At 43.7% G+C, this 19,142-nt stretch overlaps 1 long non-coding RNA gene across 1 annotated transcript in view; it reads left to right on the top strand.

The window, feature by feature from the left end:
• The window catches only part of LOC137522579 (uncharacterized), a 137,785-nt gene that overhangs the window by 71,625 nt on the left and 47,018 nt on the right, over nt 1–19,142 (top strand). The window contains exon 2 of the long non-coding RNA XR_011022343.1: nt 12,861–12,913. This is a non-coding gene — a long non-coding RNA (uncharacterized lncRNA). The remainder of the gene's footprint in view (nt 1–12,860; nt 12,914–19,142) is intronic.

The raw sequence follows: 19,142 nt of genomic DNA, 5'->3' as shown, positions 1-19,142 counted from the left end.
GGGGTCATTTGTGGGGTGTGTTTATTTTCCTGGTATTTTGGGGGTGCTAAATTGTAAGCACCCCTGTAAAGCCTAAAGGTGCTCATAGGACTTTGGGCCCCTTAGCGCACCTAGGCTGCAAAAAAGTGTCACACATGTGGTATCGCCATACTCAAGAGAAATAGTATAATGTGTTTTGGGGTGTATTTTAACTCATACCCATGCTGGGTGGGAGAAATATCTCTGTAAATGACAATTTTTTTATTTTTTTACACTCAATTGTCCATTTACAGAGATATTTCTCCCACCCAGAATGGGTATGTGTAAAAATACACCCCAAAACACATTATACTACTTCTCATGAGTACGGCAATACCACATGTGTGATACTTTTTTGCAGCCTTGGTGTGCTAAGGGGCCCAAAGTCCTATGAGTACCTTTAGGATTTTACAGGTCATTTTGAGGCATTTGATTTCCAAACTACTCCTCACGGTTTAGGGCCCCTAAAATGCCAGGGCAGTTTAGGAACCCCACAAGTGACCCCATTTTAGAAAGACAACACCTCAAGGTATTCTGTTAGGAGTATGGTGAGTTCATAGAAGATTTTATTTTTTGTCACAAGTTTGTGAAAAAAAACTATAAAAAATTAATTTCCGCTAAGTGTCATTTTCCACTAACTTGTGACAAAAAATCAAATCTTCTATGAACTCATCATACACCTAATGGAATACCTTGGGGTGTCTTCTTTCTAAAATGTGGTCACTTGTGGGGTTCCTATACTGCCCTGGCATTTTAGGGGCCCAAAACCGTGAGGCGTAGTCTGGAAACCAAATGCCTCAAAATGCCTGTTCAGGGGTATAAGCATCTGCAAATTTTGATGACAGGTTGTCTATGAGGGGCCGAATTTTGGGAAACCTGTCATAAGCAGGGTGGCCTTTTAGATGACAGATTGTATTGGCACTGAAGTGCAGGAAGCGCAGGATGTTCTCAAATCGTGACCTGAACATGGCAGCAGAGAACATGGGCATGTGGTGTATTGGGTGCATAGACCAATAAGACCGCAATACATTCTTTTTGACTAGACCCATGTTAAGGAGAAGGCCCCAAAAAATGTTACGTTCGGACACTTGGAGTGGTTTCCACTGAAAAGGCTGGGCATGGTAGCTTCTTGGATTGGCGGTTGCGTATTGTGTGGCATAACGGTTGGTCTTGGCCACAATTAAGTCGTAGAGACCAGCAGTGATCAGAAAAAAAAATTCTGTCACTGCGGTGGGGCGGGTGAGGGTTTGGCCGGGTGATCAGAAGCCAGCAGGGGGCAGATTAGGGCCTGATCTGATGGATAGGAGTGCTAGGGGGTGACAGGTGGTGACAGGAGGTGATTGATGGGTGTCTCAGGCGGTGATTAGAGGGGAGAATAGATGCAATCCATGCACTGGGGTGGTGATCGGAAGGGGGTTTGAGGGGGATCTGAGGGTTTGGCCGAGTGATCAGGAGCCCACACAGGGCAAATTAGGGCCTGATCTGATGGGTAGGTGTTCTAGGGGGTGACAGGTGGTGACAGGAGGTGATTGAAGTGTGTCTCAAGGTGTGATTAGAGGGGGGAATAGATGAAAGCAATGCACTGGTGAGGTGATCAGGGAGGTCTGATGGCGATCTGACGGTGTGGGCGGGTAATTGGGTACCCACAAGGGGCAGATTAGGGTCTGATCTGATGGGTAGCAGTGACAGGTGGTGACAGGGGGTGACGGAGTGATTGATAGGTGATCAGGGTGTGATTAGAGGGGAGAATAGATGTAAGCAATGCACTGGTGAGGTGATCAGGGGGGTCTGAGGGCGATCTGAGGGAGTGGGCGGGTAATTAGGTGCCCGCAAGGTACAGATTAGGGTCTGATCTGATGGGTAGTAGTGACAGGGGGTGATTGAAGGGTGATCAGTGGGTGATTAGAGGGGAAAACAGATGTAAACAATGCACTTGGGAGGTGTTCTGAGGGCGGGTCTGTGGGCGATCTGAGGGTGTGGGCGGGTGTTCAGGTGCCCACAAGGGGCAGATTAGGGTCTGATCTGATGGTGACAGGTGGTGACAGGGGGTGATTGATGGGTGATTGACAGGCGATTGACAGGTGATCAGTGGGTGATTACAGGGGAGAATAGATGTATACAGTACACAGGGGGGGGGGGGGGGGGTCTGCAGAGGATCTGAGGGAGTGGGGGGGGGGTGATCAGGGGCCCCCAGGGGGGCAGTTTAGGACCTAATCTAAAAAATAGCGGTGACAGATAGTGACAGGGGGTGATTGATGGGTGATTAGGGGGGTGATTAAGTGCAAACAGGGGTCTGAGGGGATGCTGTGGGCGATCAGGGGGCAGGGGGGGCGGGATCAATGTTCTGTTGTGCTTACTAGGGGGGCTGCCTCCTGCCCTGGTGGTCCCTCGATCACTGGGACCACCAGGGCAGGAGGCAGCCTGTATAATACACCTTGTATACATTACAAAGTGTATTATACACTTTGCATGCGGCAGATCAGGAGTTAACAACCCGCCGGCACTTCTAAATAGCCGGCGGGTTGATGTCACGGGTGGGGGGAGCCTAATGCCAGTGGATGCGCGCGATCCCCGGCTAATTAGTCCCCAGGTGCCGCCGCCGATCGGCGTTAGGCGGTCCTGGGAGTGCCACTTTGTCAACGCCCATCCGTAGTGGGCGGTCGTCAAGTGGTTAAAGAATAAGTGTGCAAGATCCTCTGGCCACTTATGACGACGGAACGCCGGGGCCCCGATGAGGTGCAAGCCTCTGGGTCTCGGCAACTCACTGACGTCACTGGAGCGCAGGGCACTCAGCTCCCATTGGATAAGCGGCGGACGTGTTCTCAGTATGCGCTCCCCTGCTGTAAACAATAATCACATGTGCTCACTGCGTGTCAGCTGATTTGCTGACACGCTGCTATGGGATTGGGTACTTTGGATTCCTTTGCCTTCTGATTGATTAGTCCTTGTATAAATGAATGGTGAGCGCCCTCAGTTATCACCCGTGATAGCCTATGCTGGGCTTGTTCTGGGCTGGGCTGTATCCTGACCAAGCTTATTTCTAGATTGATTTTCTGTTACCATTGCTTGTTCCTGACCACGCTTTCTGATTGGATCACCTGTTACCGATTCTGTTTGTACCTGGACTTCCCTGATTGCCGCCTGGATCGACCTCGGACTGGATAAGAATTTGCATGAACGCTGCCTGCCCTGACATCTGGCTAGTACTGACCACGTTATCTCTAAGCACCTGATCTGCACACCATTACTCCTGCTTGCAGCCATCTGATTCTCATCTGGATAGTCTCATCCATCAGGCCTCAAGTGACTATAGCATTGGGATACTGTGCTTTGTATTATCACTATTGGTTCTGTTTGGTGGATACTATTTGTATGCTACATCTACCACCAGGGTTATTGTAGTTTTGTACTAGGTAGGAGTTTGTGCAGATGTTACAGGCTGGGCTATAGGTCAATCATATGGGCATACAGTCTGACCTATAGTCATTGACCAGACAAGTTTGACAAAGTGAATGTACAGTATAAAAGTCATGTGTCCCTTTGCCTTAGCCTGCACTGTAAGAGTCATTTTGATCTGGCATATGGCACTGTAATAGGATACTAGAAGGACTGAAGAAGAGAGGCTGTGGTAAATAATGGCAATATTGAGTTACAGTTCAATGTGCTAGTGTTATGGTGGCCTTACACTGCAACTATGTCATGCACATTGCACATACTGACTATAGGCTGCCCAAGGTTAAACTGTCTGAAGATCATGCTGGGCAGTGGGCAAATAGATAAGAGATCCTTACAAGAAAATGTTGACATCTAAAAAGTGGGATTGCCCATTTAATTAATTGAAGAATTAAAAAACAGCACTGAAACGTTTAGCTTGCAATGTTAAATCTGGCGTTTACATTTATTTATATTGGGAGATTAATGAATTATTGAGTAATCTTGATTTCATAGGTGCTTGTATCATTGCCTACATAAAATAGATTATTACATTTATCTGCGTCTGCATTTAAGGGGTAATGCTTAATTTAGAAAGAGGATGTTCACTGATTGTGCTTATAGTACTTATGTGTGTCCTCTCATAAACTATGAGCTGAGAACAGATAACTTGCTGCTAATCTTTCGCTCTCACATGTTTTCTGTAAGATCCTGCATACTTTTCTTGCTCCTTGACCTTTGCCTTAATAGTGAATGACTGTAGTTCCTTATTAGGACAATGACATTATGAGAGGACAGGAAATCAAGACCTATAATCCCTTGCATCCTTTTCCTCTTAGTATAGAGATGCTTTCCATAAGATCCTGCTGAATACAGTGCTGCGGATGCTTACTATGTGAGATGTGCAGAGAAACACAGTGAAGCAAAGGTGTGCTCCCTCTGAGCATCCAGACGTAAACGGGAGATTATGAAACAGTATAATTGGAATTGATCACATCCAGCATTTGTAATTGTTCAGACTTTCTTTGAAGTTGAATTTTCCACTTAGGTGTCTTAGCGGCATTAACACAGCAATCTGGCACAGCTTTCTATTTAAAAATGTGTGAAGTAGCACTTTCCAATTATAGTATATTTATTTTACATTGACTGTGTCACTTGCACAATATAAGTAGTGTTTGTGTTGTATGTCAACTGGTGCAGGGAACCCCTTACTAGTTCATAATGCAGCCTCTAATGTCACACTGCATCCTCTTATTGCTGGCTACCTCTTATAATGGCAAGTTCTGCCCTGTAGAGCAAATTCCCTGATCTGTAAGTGGGTGAAGTGACCTCAGTGCCAATTCTCTCATGAAGCAAGGTGAAACATTTGCATCAGGCACAGAGATTTCAGGGGCAGCATGTTTGTACTGTGTGTACCTTCCTGAGGAGGAATGGAGTGGCTGAGGGTGAGCAGTTTGTTTGTCACAAACTCACAGCCAGCCAGCGTGCTATTGTATTGAGCTGCAGCATGTCATGTGAGAACATTAAAGGAGAGCTGTAGTGAGAGGTATATGGAGGCTGTCATATTGATATTCTTTTAAGCAATACCAGTTGCCTGGCAGCCCTGCTGACCATCTGCCTCTAATAATTTCAGCCATAGACTCTGAACAAGCATGCAGCACAACAGGTGTTTCTGACATTATTGTCAGATCTCACAGATTAGCTGCCTGCTTGTTTCTGGTGTTATTCAGACACTTTTGCAGCCAAACAGGCTAGCAGGGCTGCCAGGCAACGGGTATTGTTTAAGAGGAAATAATTGTGGCAGCCTCCATAGTATTCTCACTTCAGTTGTCCTTTAAATGAAACAGAGTAAATTGTCTGGTGCTGCGCAATCATTGCTAATCGGGGGGGGGGGGGGGGGGAGCCATCCTCAAAAGTTTGCCTCAGGCAGCAAAAAGTCTAGAGCCAGCCCTGAGTGACCTTGATACGCATGGCAAGTAACAACAATAACAATAACAACAATAACAATACTATTTATATAGCGCTTTTCTCCCTGGGGACTCAAAGCGCTGTGACCCTGCATTATGCAGTCTCAAAGGCTAGGGAAAGGAGGTGCATTTTTAGCCGTTTTTTAAAGCTGTCCAGAGAGGGAGCCTCTCGTACTGATTGCGGAAGTGAGTTCCATAGAGTAGGGGCTGCGTAGGAAAAGGCCCGAGCACCAAATGTTAAGTGTATCCTGGGAATAATCAGCTTCATCTTGTTGGCAGAGCGGAGGGTGCGTGGAGGGGCATAAAGTTCCAACAGATCCACTATGTATTTGGGTCCCATGTGGTTTAGAGCCTTGAATGTCAGCAGGCAGATCTTAAAATTGATTCTCCATTTTACTGGCAACCAGTGAAGAGTTTGCAGTACTGGGGTGATGTGTGAGCTGCGGGGGGCATTGGCTAGGATTCTGGCTGCAGCATTCTGTACTAGCTGTAAGGGGCGCAGAACCTTTTCTGTAGATCCGATGAACAGGGTGTTGCAGTAGTCTAGGCGGGAGGATACAAATGCATGAACCAGGGAAGTAGGTCTTCAGCTGGGATAAGGTGTTTGATTTTCGCTATATTTCTTAGATGGAAGAAGGAAGACTTGACGACAGCTGATATCTGCTGTTTGAGTTTTAGATTTCCATCCAGGATCACCCCAAGGTTTCGCACAGAGTCTTTATACTGTACAGTATCTCCCCCAATTGCTAGTTTGAGGTGGTGAGCGTTTTGAACTTTATCCATCATGTGTGGACCACCTACCACCAACACCTCTGTTTTGTCAGAGTTCAGCCTCAGCCAGCTGGTGTTCATCCAATTTTGTAAATCCACTAGACACGCATTTATGGATGCTGATGGGTCTTGGGTGCCAGGCTTGAAGGACAGATACAGTTGTGTGTCCTCTGCATAACAATGGTATCCTAGGCCATAGTTCTGGATTATTTTGCCCAGTGGGAGCATGTAGACTGCAAAGAGTAATGGTGATAGTACAGAACCCTGTGGAACTCCATAGGGAAGTGGCACTGGATTAGAGTAGTGTGTGCCCAGACATACTTGCTGTGTCCTGCCAGATAGGAAGGTCTGAAACCAGCTAAGAACAGTACCCCTTAGGCCACAGTAATTCTTCAGTCGCTGGATTAGTATTTCATGATCCACAGTATCAAATGCTGCAGACAAGTCAAGAAGAATCAAAATTGAGCAATCACCCTTGTCCCTTGCAGTAAGTAGATCATTCATTACTCGGACTAATGCCCTTTCAGTGCTGTGCCTTTTCCTGAATCCTGACTGAAAAGTATCAAAGATGTTATTATCTGTAAGCCTGGCTTCCAACTGGTTGGCGACTACTTTCTCGATAACTTTTGATAGGAATGGTAAGTTCGCCACAGGTCTGTAGTTGGTTACAGAATCAGGATCTAGTGATGGTTTCTTCAAGAGGGGTTTTATGATCGCTTTCTTTAGTTCTTCTGGGAAAAGTCCACTTTGCAAGGAGCACTGAGTGATTTTGTGAAGTGCTGGCCTGATCAGCTCTGGGCACTGCATTAAGGATCCAGTTGGGCCAGGATCCAGGTCGCAGGTAGTGGGGCGGAGACTTTGAATGAGAATTCCAAAATCTTCTTCACTCAGAGTGTCAAAGACTTGCCATGGTGGTACGGTAGTAGGCAGATGCAAAGTCCAGTGGTCAATTGATGTTGGTGTAATGCTGGCACGGATAGTAGACACCTTGTTTGTGAAGAAGGCAGAGAATTCTTCACACCTTTCCCTGGAGAATGTGGTTGGGGCTTTTAGGCAGGAAGGATTGCAGAGTGATTCCACTGTGTGATAGAGTTGACCAGCTCTGTAAGTAAGTAAGTAAGAAGGTGACCAGATAACTTTAAATCTTTATTGCTGTATAATAGTCAAACTATCCAAGATTTAGAGGCAACAGAGTACCTCTTTCTTAAAATGGTATGAAACTCAGCATTTCTTCTTTACTCTAAAAGATTCTTTACAGCATAAAAACTACTACCAGAAAAAAAATGGTAGCAGAACAGCATTCAAACAGTTAACCACAGCACTTTCTTCTTAAGTGGGAAGTTTATATCCGAACTAGCCCAAAGTTGAGGAAGTGATTACATGATGTTGCCTTATCAAGCCACTATTAGTAAACATTCCTAGCACTGCTTCAGCTGAACACAGGCAAAAGTGAAACAGAAAATAAATTCTCACTGGATACATTATTATATACAGTATAAATACAGCATTTTTATAATAAATTGCAATGGCAGCTTTCAGAGCAAGCAAACTGTACTTTGGGGACTTGTAATTTGTAAACCAGCTACAATACTTGTGCACAAAAGCAAACATGATAATGGTATGGGTAATAAAAAGGATGAAAACCTGTTATTATTGAATGTTATGCCAGAGTTTAATCCCGCTTTAGGGAGAACAATGCAAGGAAATGTCCTCTTTAGGGAAATAGTCAGGTTGTGTACATAAACTTACTTGGTGTGCTGACCCTCCTACTTTCTACTTATCATGGTTCATCCATTGACCATGATCTGAGCAACAATTCATTATATGGGCGTAACCATATGGAGTGCATCATCTCTACCCTTTATACTTATGTTATTTACCTTGATACACATGGTAGCGGAAATTGCATAAAAGAAACTATGATTATTTTTTTAAAGCAGACCTGAACTCAGAACTTCATCTCTGCTCTAAAGGACAAGCGACAGCATAATAACCTTTAGGCCTCTTTCCCACCAGGACGTTGCGTTTTAGGGGACGTTATAGGTCGTAAACCGTGCCCCTAACGCAACGCCTGGTGGTGTTGTAGGAAGACGCTACCAAGAGCCACGTTATGCAGCTCTTGGTGCGCCTTTTTTATGCTATGGGATGCAGAGACCATGTGATCCGCATCACGTGGTCCCGCCGGCTAATCGCAGCACAGAGCGGCCGCTCCAGGAGGTAAACACTGCATGTCACTGAGTGCAGCAAATATTAATTAGCCATGTGGCTGGCCGCGGAGGAGGGGAGACCTCCTCCTCCAACATTACTGAGCATGTGCAAGCAGTCTAACGCGTCTTAGCTGCGTATAAAGCACAGCATGCAGCACTTTGCTTGAACGTGCTGCGTTACAATGTTATGCAACGTGGGCACTGTGAACAGCACATTGATTTTTCATTGCTGTGCGGTGGGCTGCATTACAGGCTGCACTAACGTGCGCCTGTAGCGTCTTACTGTGAAAGCAGCCTTAGAGAAAAACATTTCTTTATTACAGCTGATACAAATCTTGCAATAAATCTGCAGTTTGTCTACTTCCTACTTTCATGGAAGCAAACCTATTGTTAACATCCTGTGTTTACAAATGAGCTCGCTGCCATGGCAGTCAGCTGACACATCTGAGGGATCAAATTACAACTTGGGCTTCTAAATACATACATGGTGCATTTCTTTATGTTTTTCTTCTGTCTTGTGCAAGAGTTCAGGTCCACTTGAACTGTCTGTTGTGCACAAAAAGCATTTAGAAGAAGTGCATCATCAGAGCCCACTGCTGCACAGCCCTTAAAGCAATACTGAAGTGAACCTGTCAGCAAAATGTAAATACTCACTAAAGAAGAGGAAAGGGATCGCATAGAGCAGGGGTCTCAAACTCGCGGCCCGCGGGCCATTTGCGGTCCTCGATACAATATTTTGTGTCCCTCGCTGGCAAAAGCTTCCTTATAGTTCGCTTCAGTGCTCCCAAGTAATCCGCCGCATCCCCGCCGCTAAACGAGGGCTGCAAGGGCCCCCAAATTGCCCGGGGGGCAATCCGCTGGCATTTCCTGGAAGGGGCAGAGCTTTAAGCTTTAGCTCTGCCCCTCCTGACGTCAATCGCCGCACGGATCGCCACCTCTCCCTGCCCCTCTCTGTGAAGGAAGGGTGAGAGGGGCGGGCAGAGGCGGCGATGCGCCGCGATTGTGAAATTCCTTATGCGGCCCAGCCTCATCCTGACTTTGCCTCCTGCGGCCCCCATGTAAATTGAGTTTGAGACCCCTGCCATAGAGCCTTCTCAGTCTTATCTTTGTGCCCTCGGCCCCTGCTGTCCCCTCGTGGAAGTCCGCGTCTTTAGGACTCCTTGGAATGCTTCCAAAGATGGGCGGATCCATACTCGTGCATGTGAAGTATGGTCCGCTTGTCTTTGGAATTACTCAGGGAGATAAGTACTTCTAAAGCCTGCATGAGGACTCCTGTAGGCGTATTTGACCAGTTGGTCAAGTACCTTTCACAGGGAGACAAGGGTGGACCGAGGGTACGAAGAGAGGTTTGGGCAGACTTTATGCGATACAGAGCCTTCTCTCTCCATAGGTGAGTATCTTATGAGAGTGTGCCCATCAGACAGTGCGCACATCAGACAGTGCTGTCAAGGGCTGCCTGAAGTCCCTGATGTGTGTCGCTGAAATCTGCTCAGCAGTGCATCCGTGATGTCAATTGTCCAATGTTCTCCATAAAGCTCTATAGAAAATGTGCCAGCAGTCTATGAATGCTAAATTACAATAATGTTGACTGTGTATATTAACGCAGTGATGACCTCAGCAGAAGGCTCTTACTTCCCTACATAATCTGCATAAGTCCACTGCTTTTTAAAGCAAATAAATACGGTATTTAGAACTGTGCTTATATGGCACTGTCAAAACAGGCAGCAGCAATGGATATGTTGCACAGTTTTACTGACATTTATTCTTAAATGCAAGTTGTCGCTCCGTTAAGCACCGCCATTCACAGACAGACCACAGGCAAGAATCAGCAATAAAGGATGATAGTACACAGGGATCAATATCATCATGGTTAATGGCCCATTGGCAGCAACAGAAAAAAGCAGCAGCAGTACAATCTGCTGATAGTTACTTGTACTTTTGACCTAAAAAGTGATCTTATTGAATGATCGCATTGAGAATTGGAAGTGAATTCTTCTGCAGACTAATTGGAAACAAGCAACAGACAATTGTTTATGTCAGCTGTTGGGTGATCAGGTGTGCCAGTGAATATGGATTCATTTGTGCTTATGTTGTGCTATGTGCAAGTACTAATAACAATGGATGTACTGCGACAGGGACAGGAATCCATGGGGACATTCTTTGCATCAAAAGTCAGTGTACATATATGTATATTGATTTGGAATGCACATCCGACTGATTCCCGTTTGGGTAATTGGAAGAACTGATTTCCCGATTGGCTGGGAGCAGGTCTGCCCTTGTGCACTAGCCCTTGGTTGGGAACCCACGGATGAAGGCACAAATTCACATGCTAACAGATTATCCACCAGCAGAATACAGCTCCAGCCCCCTGTGTTCCTTTCTGGGTTATCCATCCTTATACCCTAACGCTATCAGTCCTTTGAAGACATTATGCTTCTCAGCAAGTTGCTAATTAGGGCCAAGCACTGGGCCTTTGCAATAGCACACATCCAAAAGCGGCGTCGGGAAAAAATGGCGCATGGTGAAGGTGATGTAAAACGCTATTTACCGTTCTGAAGTACTAACACTAGATGGTGTTATTTTATATATTGGTCAGTAAGAATACATAAGAATTCTCAGTGCTTGTAACATGGCATGGTGATAGCTTAGTGATAAGTCACCAGTTTTCAAAGTTAATTTTGCAGGTTCGAATTTGCTTAACAGCACTTTTTTTTTCTTTCTTAATTTGATAAACTATCAAACTGCTATTTATGGAGTGATAAAAGATAAGTTTAAAAATACTTTTATGAAGTAAAAGTTTTGCGCTCTAAGTATCCCAACTGCATAACAAAGGCAAAGTTAAAAACTAAGTGGTTCAATAGTGGAAACATAGATTAAGGATCAAAGACAAGGAGTCAGTAGCTGCAAATTGACAAAAAATAGCAGTAGTGATTAGACAAAGAGAGGACTCGTTGACTAATCACTACTGCTATTTTTCGTCAGTTTGCAATGCAGCTACTGATTCCTCGTCTCTGATGCTTAATCTGCGTTCCCACTACTGAACCACTTCGTTTTTAACTTTGCATATGTTATGCAGTTGGGATATTTACAGCACAAAACTTCATAAAAGTATTTTTAAACTTATCTTTTTAGTACTGGATAGACAGCCATGCATCTAGGTCAATAACTAATAATTTAAACAAAAAAGCATTGACTGTATTTGAACCTGAACAAAAAAAAACTATCACAGTCTGGTGCACTACCACTATGCTATAGTATTTCTCTATGCTAATCCCATTTCCCAGCACCATAATTTTCTCATCCAGCCTTGCAAAGGCCATGTGTCACGATGTTGCAATTTGAGGACGCTAAATAGCGTTTTGGATGTCGGCGCCATAATGTTCAGGCGGAGCTGTGCGCCATTTTTTCCTGCTCCCTTTGCAATATACTTGCAATAATGGTTGCTTCACCAAATGTTCTGCAGCTAAAACATATTGTCATGGGACTGAAGCAGGGTGACTAATGTATTTCACAACAGGTTTTATGGATGGGGCTGCTGAGTCTGTTGTTTTGCTCAGTGTCATCCTGCTGTTCACTGAGAGTGACAATACACAGACGGAGCTTCCTGAGAAGACAGCAGTCTATGTGGTGGATTCACGAAGAGTCAGTAAAATTGCTATGCACTTTCTGCACTCAGAAATGTCACCAGTAGCTACACCAGTAGAGTAACGTGCATTGTGCAATTAGTGCAAACTTCAGTACCTAGGTACGTGTTCCTACGGTAACAAGCTTGCATACGGGTGGCACAATGGCATAGTGGTTGACGCTCTCTCCTTGCAGCGCTAGGTACTCAGTTCGAATCCAAGCCAGGGCCCTATCTGGAAGGAGTTTGTATGTTATCGCCATGTCTGTGTGGGTTCCATCTGGGTACTCCAGTTTCCTGCTGCATCCCCAAAACATACAGATAAGTTAACTGGCTCCCCCCCCCCCTCCTAAAAGGGGCTTCAACTAAAATACATACACTACACAATACATATGTTGACTATGGCAGGGATTAGATTGTGTGCCCCTCTGAGGGACAGTTAAGTGACAAGACAATATACTCTGTACAGTGCTGCGAAAAATGTCGGTGCTATATAAATACTAAATAATACTAATAATATTGTGCATTGCTACAGTGATCCACATACTGCAATTTGCACTCATTGTACGAGACAATCTAATGGTATACGTACAGGTAAAATTGTGTGCACAGCAATTTAACTGACTCTAAGTAAATCAACCCTTCTGCAAGTCTGTGCTGCAGAAAATGATTAGTAAAGGGCTTTTTGACCAAGTCCAAAGTGATTCATTTCACATCATCATATAATCGAGGCACTTATACAGAGATAAATACAGTACCTACAAAGGATATCATAAAGTGTGTACATAGAACTAAATAATGACCATTTAAAGTGCGTGTTTTAACTAAAGCTTGTTTTTAAAGGTAACATCCGGCTCCACCTCCTGATGAAATTCAGCTCATGGTACCCTGCTGAGGTGAGAAATGCATATTATCAAAATTCTATATTTTTAAATGGCCTGAAAATGCTATTGTAGCCTGAAAGCATACTAGCCTACAAGCTGTTATCTATAAGTATTCTACTTTGCAGATTACTCATTATGAGATACAGGTTTTAGAAAACATCATGTAAAGGAAACCTGAGATGACCCCTATGCCAGCATTTATACTTACCTGGGCCTTCCTCTAGCCCCATGTCCTCTGTTGCCTTGCTCGCCATCCTCCCTGCCCACTCAATTTGTTAATTTTTTTTTACTGCAGTTGGCACCATCAAACTGCCTCAAACTGCCAAGATATTTGGACTGCCTCATGTCTTTTATAGCAGGATTGCATGCACAAACACCACCAAGATATACTGGAGAAGGCTACTATTGGAAGGAAACTAGTGAGGAGATATATGGAGGAAAACGATTCTGGAGAGATTCGTATGTTAGTGTTAAGAGGCTGAAGTCCTCTGGGTAATTTGCTGCCAGTTAGGAGCATGGCAAAGAGGGGCAGTAGTTGAGGAGCAGGAAATAGGTGGATGAGTAAGGCCGGATTTATACTTGTTCTGCCCCTAGGCCGACTTCCTCTTTGTTCCCTATTCATGTACAACAGCGTCCTTCCCAGTCCATGTGCAGTTCCCTCTTCTGAGTATAACATCCATATACAGTAGTCCCTTTCTTTCATGTACAACAGCATCTCTTTCCTTCCATAAGTTGTTCACCATTTGCAGCCTCTGCTTTCAAATTGCAGGTTCCTCGTCTATATTTAGGAATTAATTTTCCACGTCCAGCTGCCCCCTTGGGCAGCACCCACCCAAGACCCAGGTCTTTAAGGCTTTTCCAGAAATCCAGCTCCATGGATGTGTTAAGCAGCAGAGTTTATGGATTGTAGAGATGGTAGTGTTTTTGGTTGGTAGGAGCCAAATGGTGTTACAGCTATAAAGACAGGATATGCACTAGCGTTGTAGTGGTGTCCTGAGTAAGGAAAGCTGGATGTATATATATATTTGAGTTGACAGGACCTGGATAGAGAGTAGGTGAATATCTGGAGTAAATGAGAAAGCAGAATCAGAATTTATCCCTATGTAGCCATCATGCTTTACAGTCAGCAAAAAGAGAAATGATATAAAGCAATACACAGTTTGTGCAGCCTGTATGCATTTTCCATTTCTGAAATGGCTGAGATCTGGGAATGGCTTAAGTAAGTGGTAAAGTTAGAAACTAATAAATATTTCCCTTGGAAAATGGACACTGACCATTAAAATGGAACTCTGTAGAGACAGTGTTCTTTCCAATAACTAACATTTGAATCGCTAAATCCAGCGCCAGCTGTGGGTGAAAAGTGGGTCACAGTGCGAGCAGGAGCTGAGCCCCCATCCTCATTATTCATTGCATATGTGGCCGCCCCAGAGCGGTTACATTAATCCACCACATTACAGTATTTCACATCCTTCCTGTCCTGAACTGCCCCATCTGTGGCATTTTCCTAAGCATTCATTCCGGGATGACCCAGCAGCATTTCATTCTGTTTGCTAAAAGTGAAAAATCCCTCTTTGTCCCTTTGCACTCTTGTTTGGAAATTGACCCTTCACATTCCAGATAAGCTCTTGGTTATGATTGCTGAGAGTACCATAGTAAAGATAAAAACTGTACAGTCACACTTAATGACAGAATAATACTGCTGATGTCCTGTGGTTTCTCTATACATCTATTTTATGTTACACATGACTACTAAATGGGGAGCAGGACATTGTTTAATTCCAGAGTACAACATATACTGCTTTCGTCTGGGCCTCTTCTGTTGAATAATTCCGATAAACATGGGTGTTAATTCGCAAAACACTTCCCATGAGTTATCGCACCTTGGTCCCTATTCAATAACGTTTCTTCTGAGTTTTAATTTTTTATCTTATATCAAACTTGTTTTTAGTATTTTCTTTCTTGAAGGCTGTCTACAAGGTTTTTAATTAATAAGGTGTTTTCACATCTCGTATGAGAAAACTCATTAGAACAGTTAGCTGAATAGGGTCCCTTATCTTTCTTTTTCCACCTAATTTGTATAAAAACTTCTGACGACCCAACAAGCAAAAGAATACTTTTCGTTCTTTTTTAATAAGATAAGGTAAGAAAAAGATGAGAAAATATAATTCATGAGCTTTGTTTTATAAATCTTACCCATAGTTCAGTGCGACACTTTTTCTTTTGTTATTTAGTGGTATTAAAATAATTGTTTTGTTTTGGTAAGCAGCTACAAGTTCCTAAAAGCTCTCTGCAAGCTCAAATTGTACATTTCTGCAACCTTGGAAACAGTACACAGGGGTTCAAATGGACCAGAAACACTCCGCATAAGTAATTAACTGCACAAAGCAGGAACCCAATAACTGCTTTTGTGCATATAGACTAATCATGTGAGTGACAGAGGGCTATGACGCCCCAATCTGCAATCTTTTGTTAGGTACAAATGTTTTGAATGCACATAAAAATAATGTAAGAAAACTGGAATCATTTTGCTGTTAATTTCTGCAATGAATCCGGCTGAACTGAAAAGACTATTTTTTTATCAATAAAAGTAGAATTTCCCTTTTAGAAACTGCACTGTGAGTTCATCAGCTCATACAAATTTCTATTGATTTTTTTTTAAACAGTGCCGCATGGCCATTTATACTAAACACTTCTACAATAGATTCACACTCCAGTTTGGGGTCTCAATTAGGGAAATATTACAAACATATTTATTTTGATCATTAAATGAATATGTCCATAATATAGATCAGTTTCTGGTAATTAATAAATATGTACTCCTTTATTAAACCCATTGTTTACTGATTCTTTCACGGGTTATCTCAAACACCTTTGTCACATGTACATTTAGTAGCAGCACATCTTATTTGTCTAGAAAAGTGACCCAAATATTCCATTATCCCAGAAGAGCAGAACGGAAGCCAAGTAAAGAAAGCAGCCCACCTCATAGCAAAGTCACAGCAGTAACAGTGACAGTGACTAAAGCCTTATCTTTTCAAACAATTCTTTTTTTTTAAGAAAAGCGGGGGAAGGTTATATATACATGTTATATTAAGAACATGATAGCTGCACTTGCTATATGGGAAACATGATTGTTGCAAGTGATAGGGGGACATCATAATAAAACTCTAGTTTTACATATTATATGATGGGTGCATTATAGTTGCACTTGTAATAGGGAGTGTTTTAGGGTATCAGGGCTGCACTTATTATATGGTTGGCAAGATGGCAGTATTTATTAGGGCTCGTTCAGACTATACGCGCTCCCGTGCGCGTTTTGGCAGCGCGGATAGTGTGTGACACGCAAGAACGGTAGAAGGGCACAGACAGCCTTTCTACCGTTCTCATCATATGCACGATTGCGCTATCACGTGCTGCATGCATTTTTGGGAATCGCAGCGCAGATCCCATTCAGCGCATAATAACACGTTGCGTTCCGATCGCACAGCCATCTGCGCTAAATAATGTGAACAAGGCCTTATGGGAAGCAGGGCCGGGCTGAGGCAGAGGCAGGGTGCAGTGTAGAAGGGGGCGCACAACTCACTCAGCTATCATTCCCCTACTGTGTTTGAGGCAGAGAGAAATAAAACAAGGGGATACATGGCAGTGTCTGCAAGCCAGATAACTAGAGATTAAGGAGTTTGGGGCGGGGGGGGGGGAGGCGCCTGGGGAGCCTTTTAGTCTAATAGCAATCAGTGTGTGATGGCTGGGGTGGGAGGGAAGGTGGGGTGCACTTTGGTGTCTCGGCCTTGTATGTTGGAGGACCTTGTCCATGCTCTGATGGAGCATGTGATGGTGATAATTGTTAAGTGGGATACTAAGTAAGAGGCATTAGTACACTAGGACTATTAAGGGGATGAGGCTGGGTGCTCTGACTTCACTGGGGCCATTACAGGTAGGAAGCTTATTGTACCAAGCTAGTGGTGTAAGTGAGGTTATTGGTTTGATTGTACCATCTGGGAGAACTTGGAGGGCAGCATTACAATATCTTCATTGGGAGCCATGGAAGATCGGTCCCTGAACAGCTGTAAGGTCAACAGCACGTCACCACATTTTGTGCGTTGCAGTGCGATGGGGTGGAGGGAATCACACCGCACTGGCCAGGTGTAAAACCAGCCCCAAAAGTTTTCTATTGGTAAGATTTGAAAATATCTCCCTGGAGATAATTCAGGAGTTAATGAGATATTGGTGAATATGTTTAAACTTGTATCTAGGCCAGGCATGGGCAAAATTGGCCCTCCAGCTGTTGAGGAACTACAAGTCCCACAATGCATTGCAGGAGTATGACAGCCACAGTCATGATTTATAAAGGCAAATGCATTATGGGATTTGTAGTTCCTTAACAACTGGAGGGCCAAGTTTGCCCATGTCTAATATAGGCAATATATGATACTATGAACTTTTTTTTTTTTGTGCATGTGAGAAACTGAAAAAAAAATCTAACTTTTGTCAGTTATTTTTTTTAGAAAAGTAAGTATACATTTGAATGTGATTTTTTTTTCTTTTTTGGGGGGGAACAAAAGAATGCTGTGTCTCCGAGAAAGCAGTGCAGCTGTTGTGTTAATATGTAAAGCAGTTACAAGGTTATAAGCAGTTGACTGCAATTACTGGAGAATAACAAAGTTTGCAGTAGTCATTGAGCTGTAAAATACCTGCAGTCTTGAATAAGCAACTAAAAATAATAATTCAGTTTGTCTTATCCATGATTTACAAGTTTCTAAAGCTCAGCGGTTCGAGTGATGAATTGAGTCTGACAAGCAGCGGTACCCTGGAACCCATCAGAGGCAGCCCCTGATGTTTACATACAAATTCACAATATAACGTGTTATCATTTTACTGTGAAAAATGTGTGCACATTCCTAATATACATTATCATTTATTTATGGTGTAAGATAAATGTTTTGCGTAAAATAGACTATCTTCAATTACACAACAAATCTTCCTATCTGTATATATTGTTATTAGATCTCTTGGCATGTGTACAGGAGGCAGCATGTGATTGACTGAGGCAGGGAGCACACTTCATTTTGGCGTATAGCGGGAAAGGTCCTATGCCATATCACATACAATGTAAATGTAACGAAAAATCCGCAATGCCGGATGGATTGCGGAAATATGGTGGTATCCAGTCCGGCAAGCGGACCTTCCAACACGGGATGCGGAAATTCGGCCGCATCCGCTGCGCAAACTCGTCCGAGCACTCTGCTCCAAACGCACCAGCATGCTGCTCACCAGGGCTCTGCCATCTTGCCTCTAGGGGGCGTGCGCGCATGACAGACACGCCTTTATACTCTTAGAAAGCGTGTCAGCTGACCTGGAGGTCAGCTGACATTTTAGCCTGCTCTGATTGGTTGCTGCCTGGGGTGGAGACTTCTCTCCCAGGCAGTATATAAGAAAGTGCTTTTCAGTCACACTTCATCTGTGTTTGCGATACCCTGTACTCAGACCTAGTCAGCGTTGTCTCTGATATTGTGTTATATATTGGTTTATCGCCAATATATACACATATCATACTGTTTGATTTATCGTGTATGATTCTGTGCCTGTCTTGACTACTCTTCTGCTTCCTGATTCTGTACTTCGCCAGCCCGTACCGTTATCAACTATTGGCTTGGTTTCCAACTATTTTCTTGTCTCACGTTTCTGTACTGCTGCCGCCTGATCTGTTGCCGAACCTCATTTTGTCTGACCTTTCTCCCTTCAGTGGAACGTCTCCCACTGTAGGGTTCTATTAGAGGCTTGCCTCTTTGAGACGACCGTCACTAGCAAACCCTTGCTGCTAGAGGCCCAAGAATCCTCCACTCCGTCCTTTGGATGCTCTCACACACGGGGTTTCCATTCAGAGGTAACCACACCTCTGTGGAATTAGTGTGGTGGATATTTCCACAGACTTGAATTTACGCTGTATATTATTATTGTTGTCTGCTGTTCCAGCTTGCTGGAGGTGGTATCTCTGTGCCCTATAGATATACTCTATTGTACCAAGCACCCTCTTGCATACGATTGTATCGTGTCACGCTATACTTGCATTATTGGTGATTCTGCAGATCACCATATAATCAGGTATAGCATCTGTATTATTGGTGATACTGCAGATCAGCATTAATCAGAATATCTGTGCTTGCTGACACCAATCGTTACAGTAAATCTATGGTCTGCACAAAAATTGCATTGGCGTGCAATTCACAATGCAGTTTCATGT

Source organism: Hyperolius riggenbachi, chromosome 6, assembly GCF_040937935.1.
Source record: "Hyperolius riggenbachi isolate aHypRig1 chromosome 6, aHypRig1.pri, whole genome shotgun sequence".
NCBI lineage: Eukaryota > Metazoa > Chordata > Amphibia > Anura > Hyperoliidae > Hyperolius > Hyperolius riggenbachi.
The sequence above is the reverse complement of the archived record's forward strand: the minus strand, read 5'-3'. Positions and strand labels throughout refer to the sequence as shown.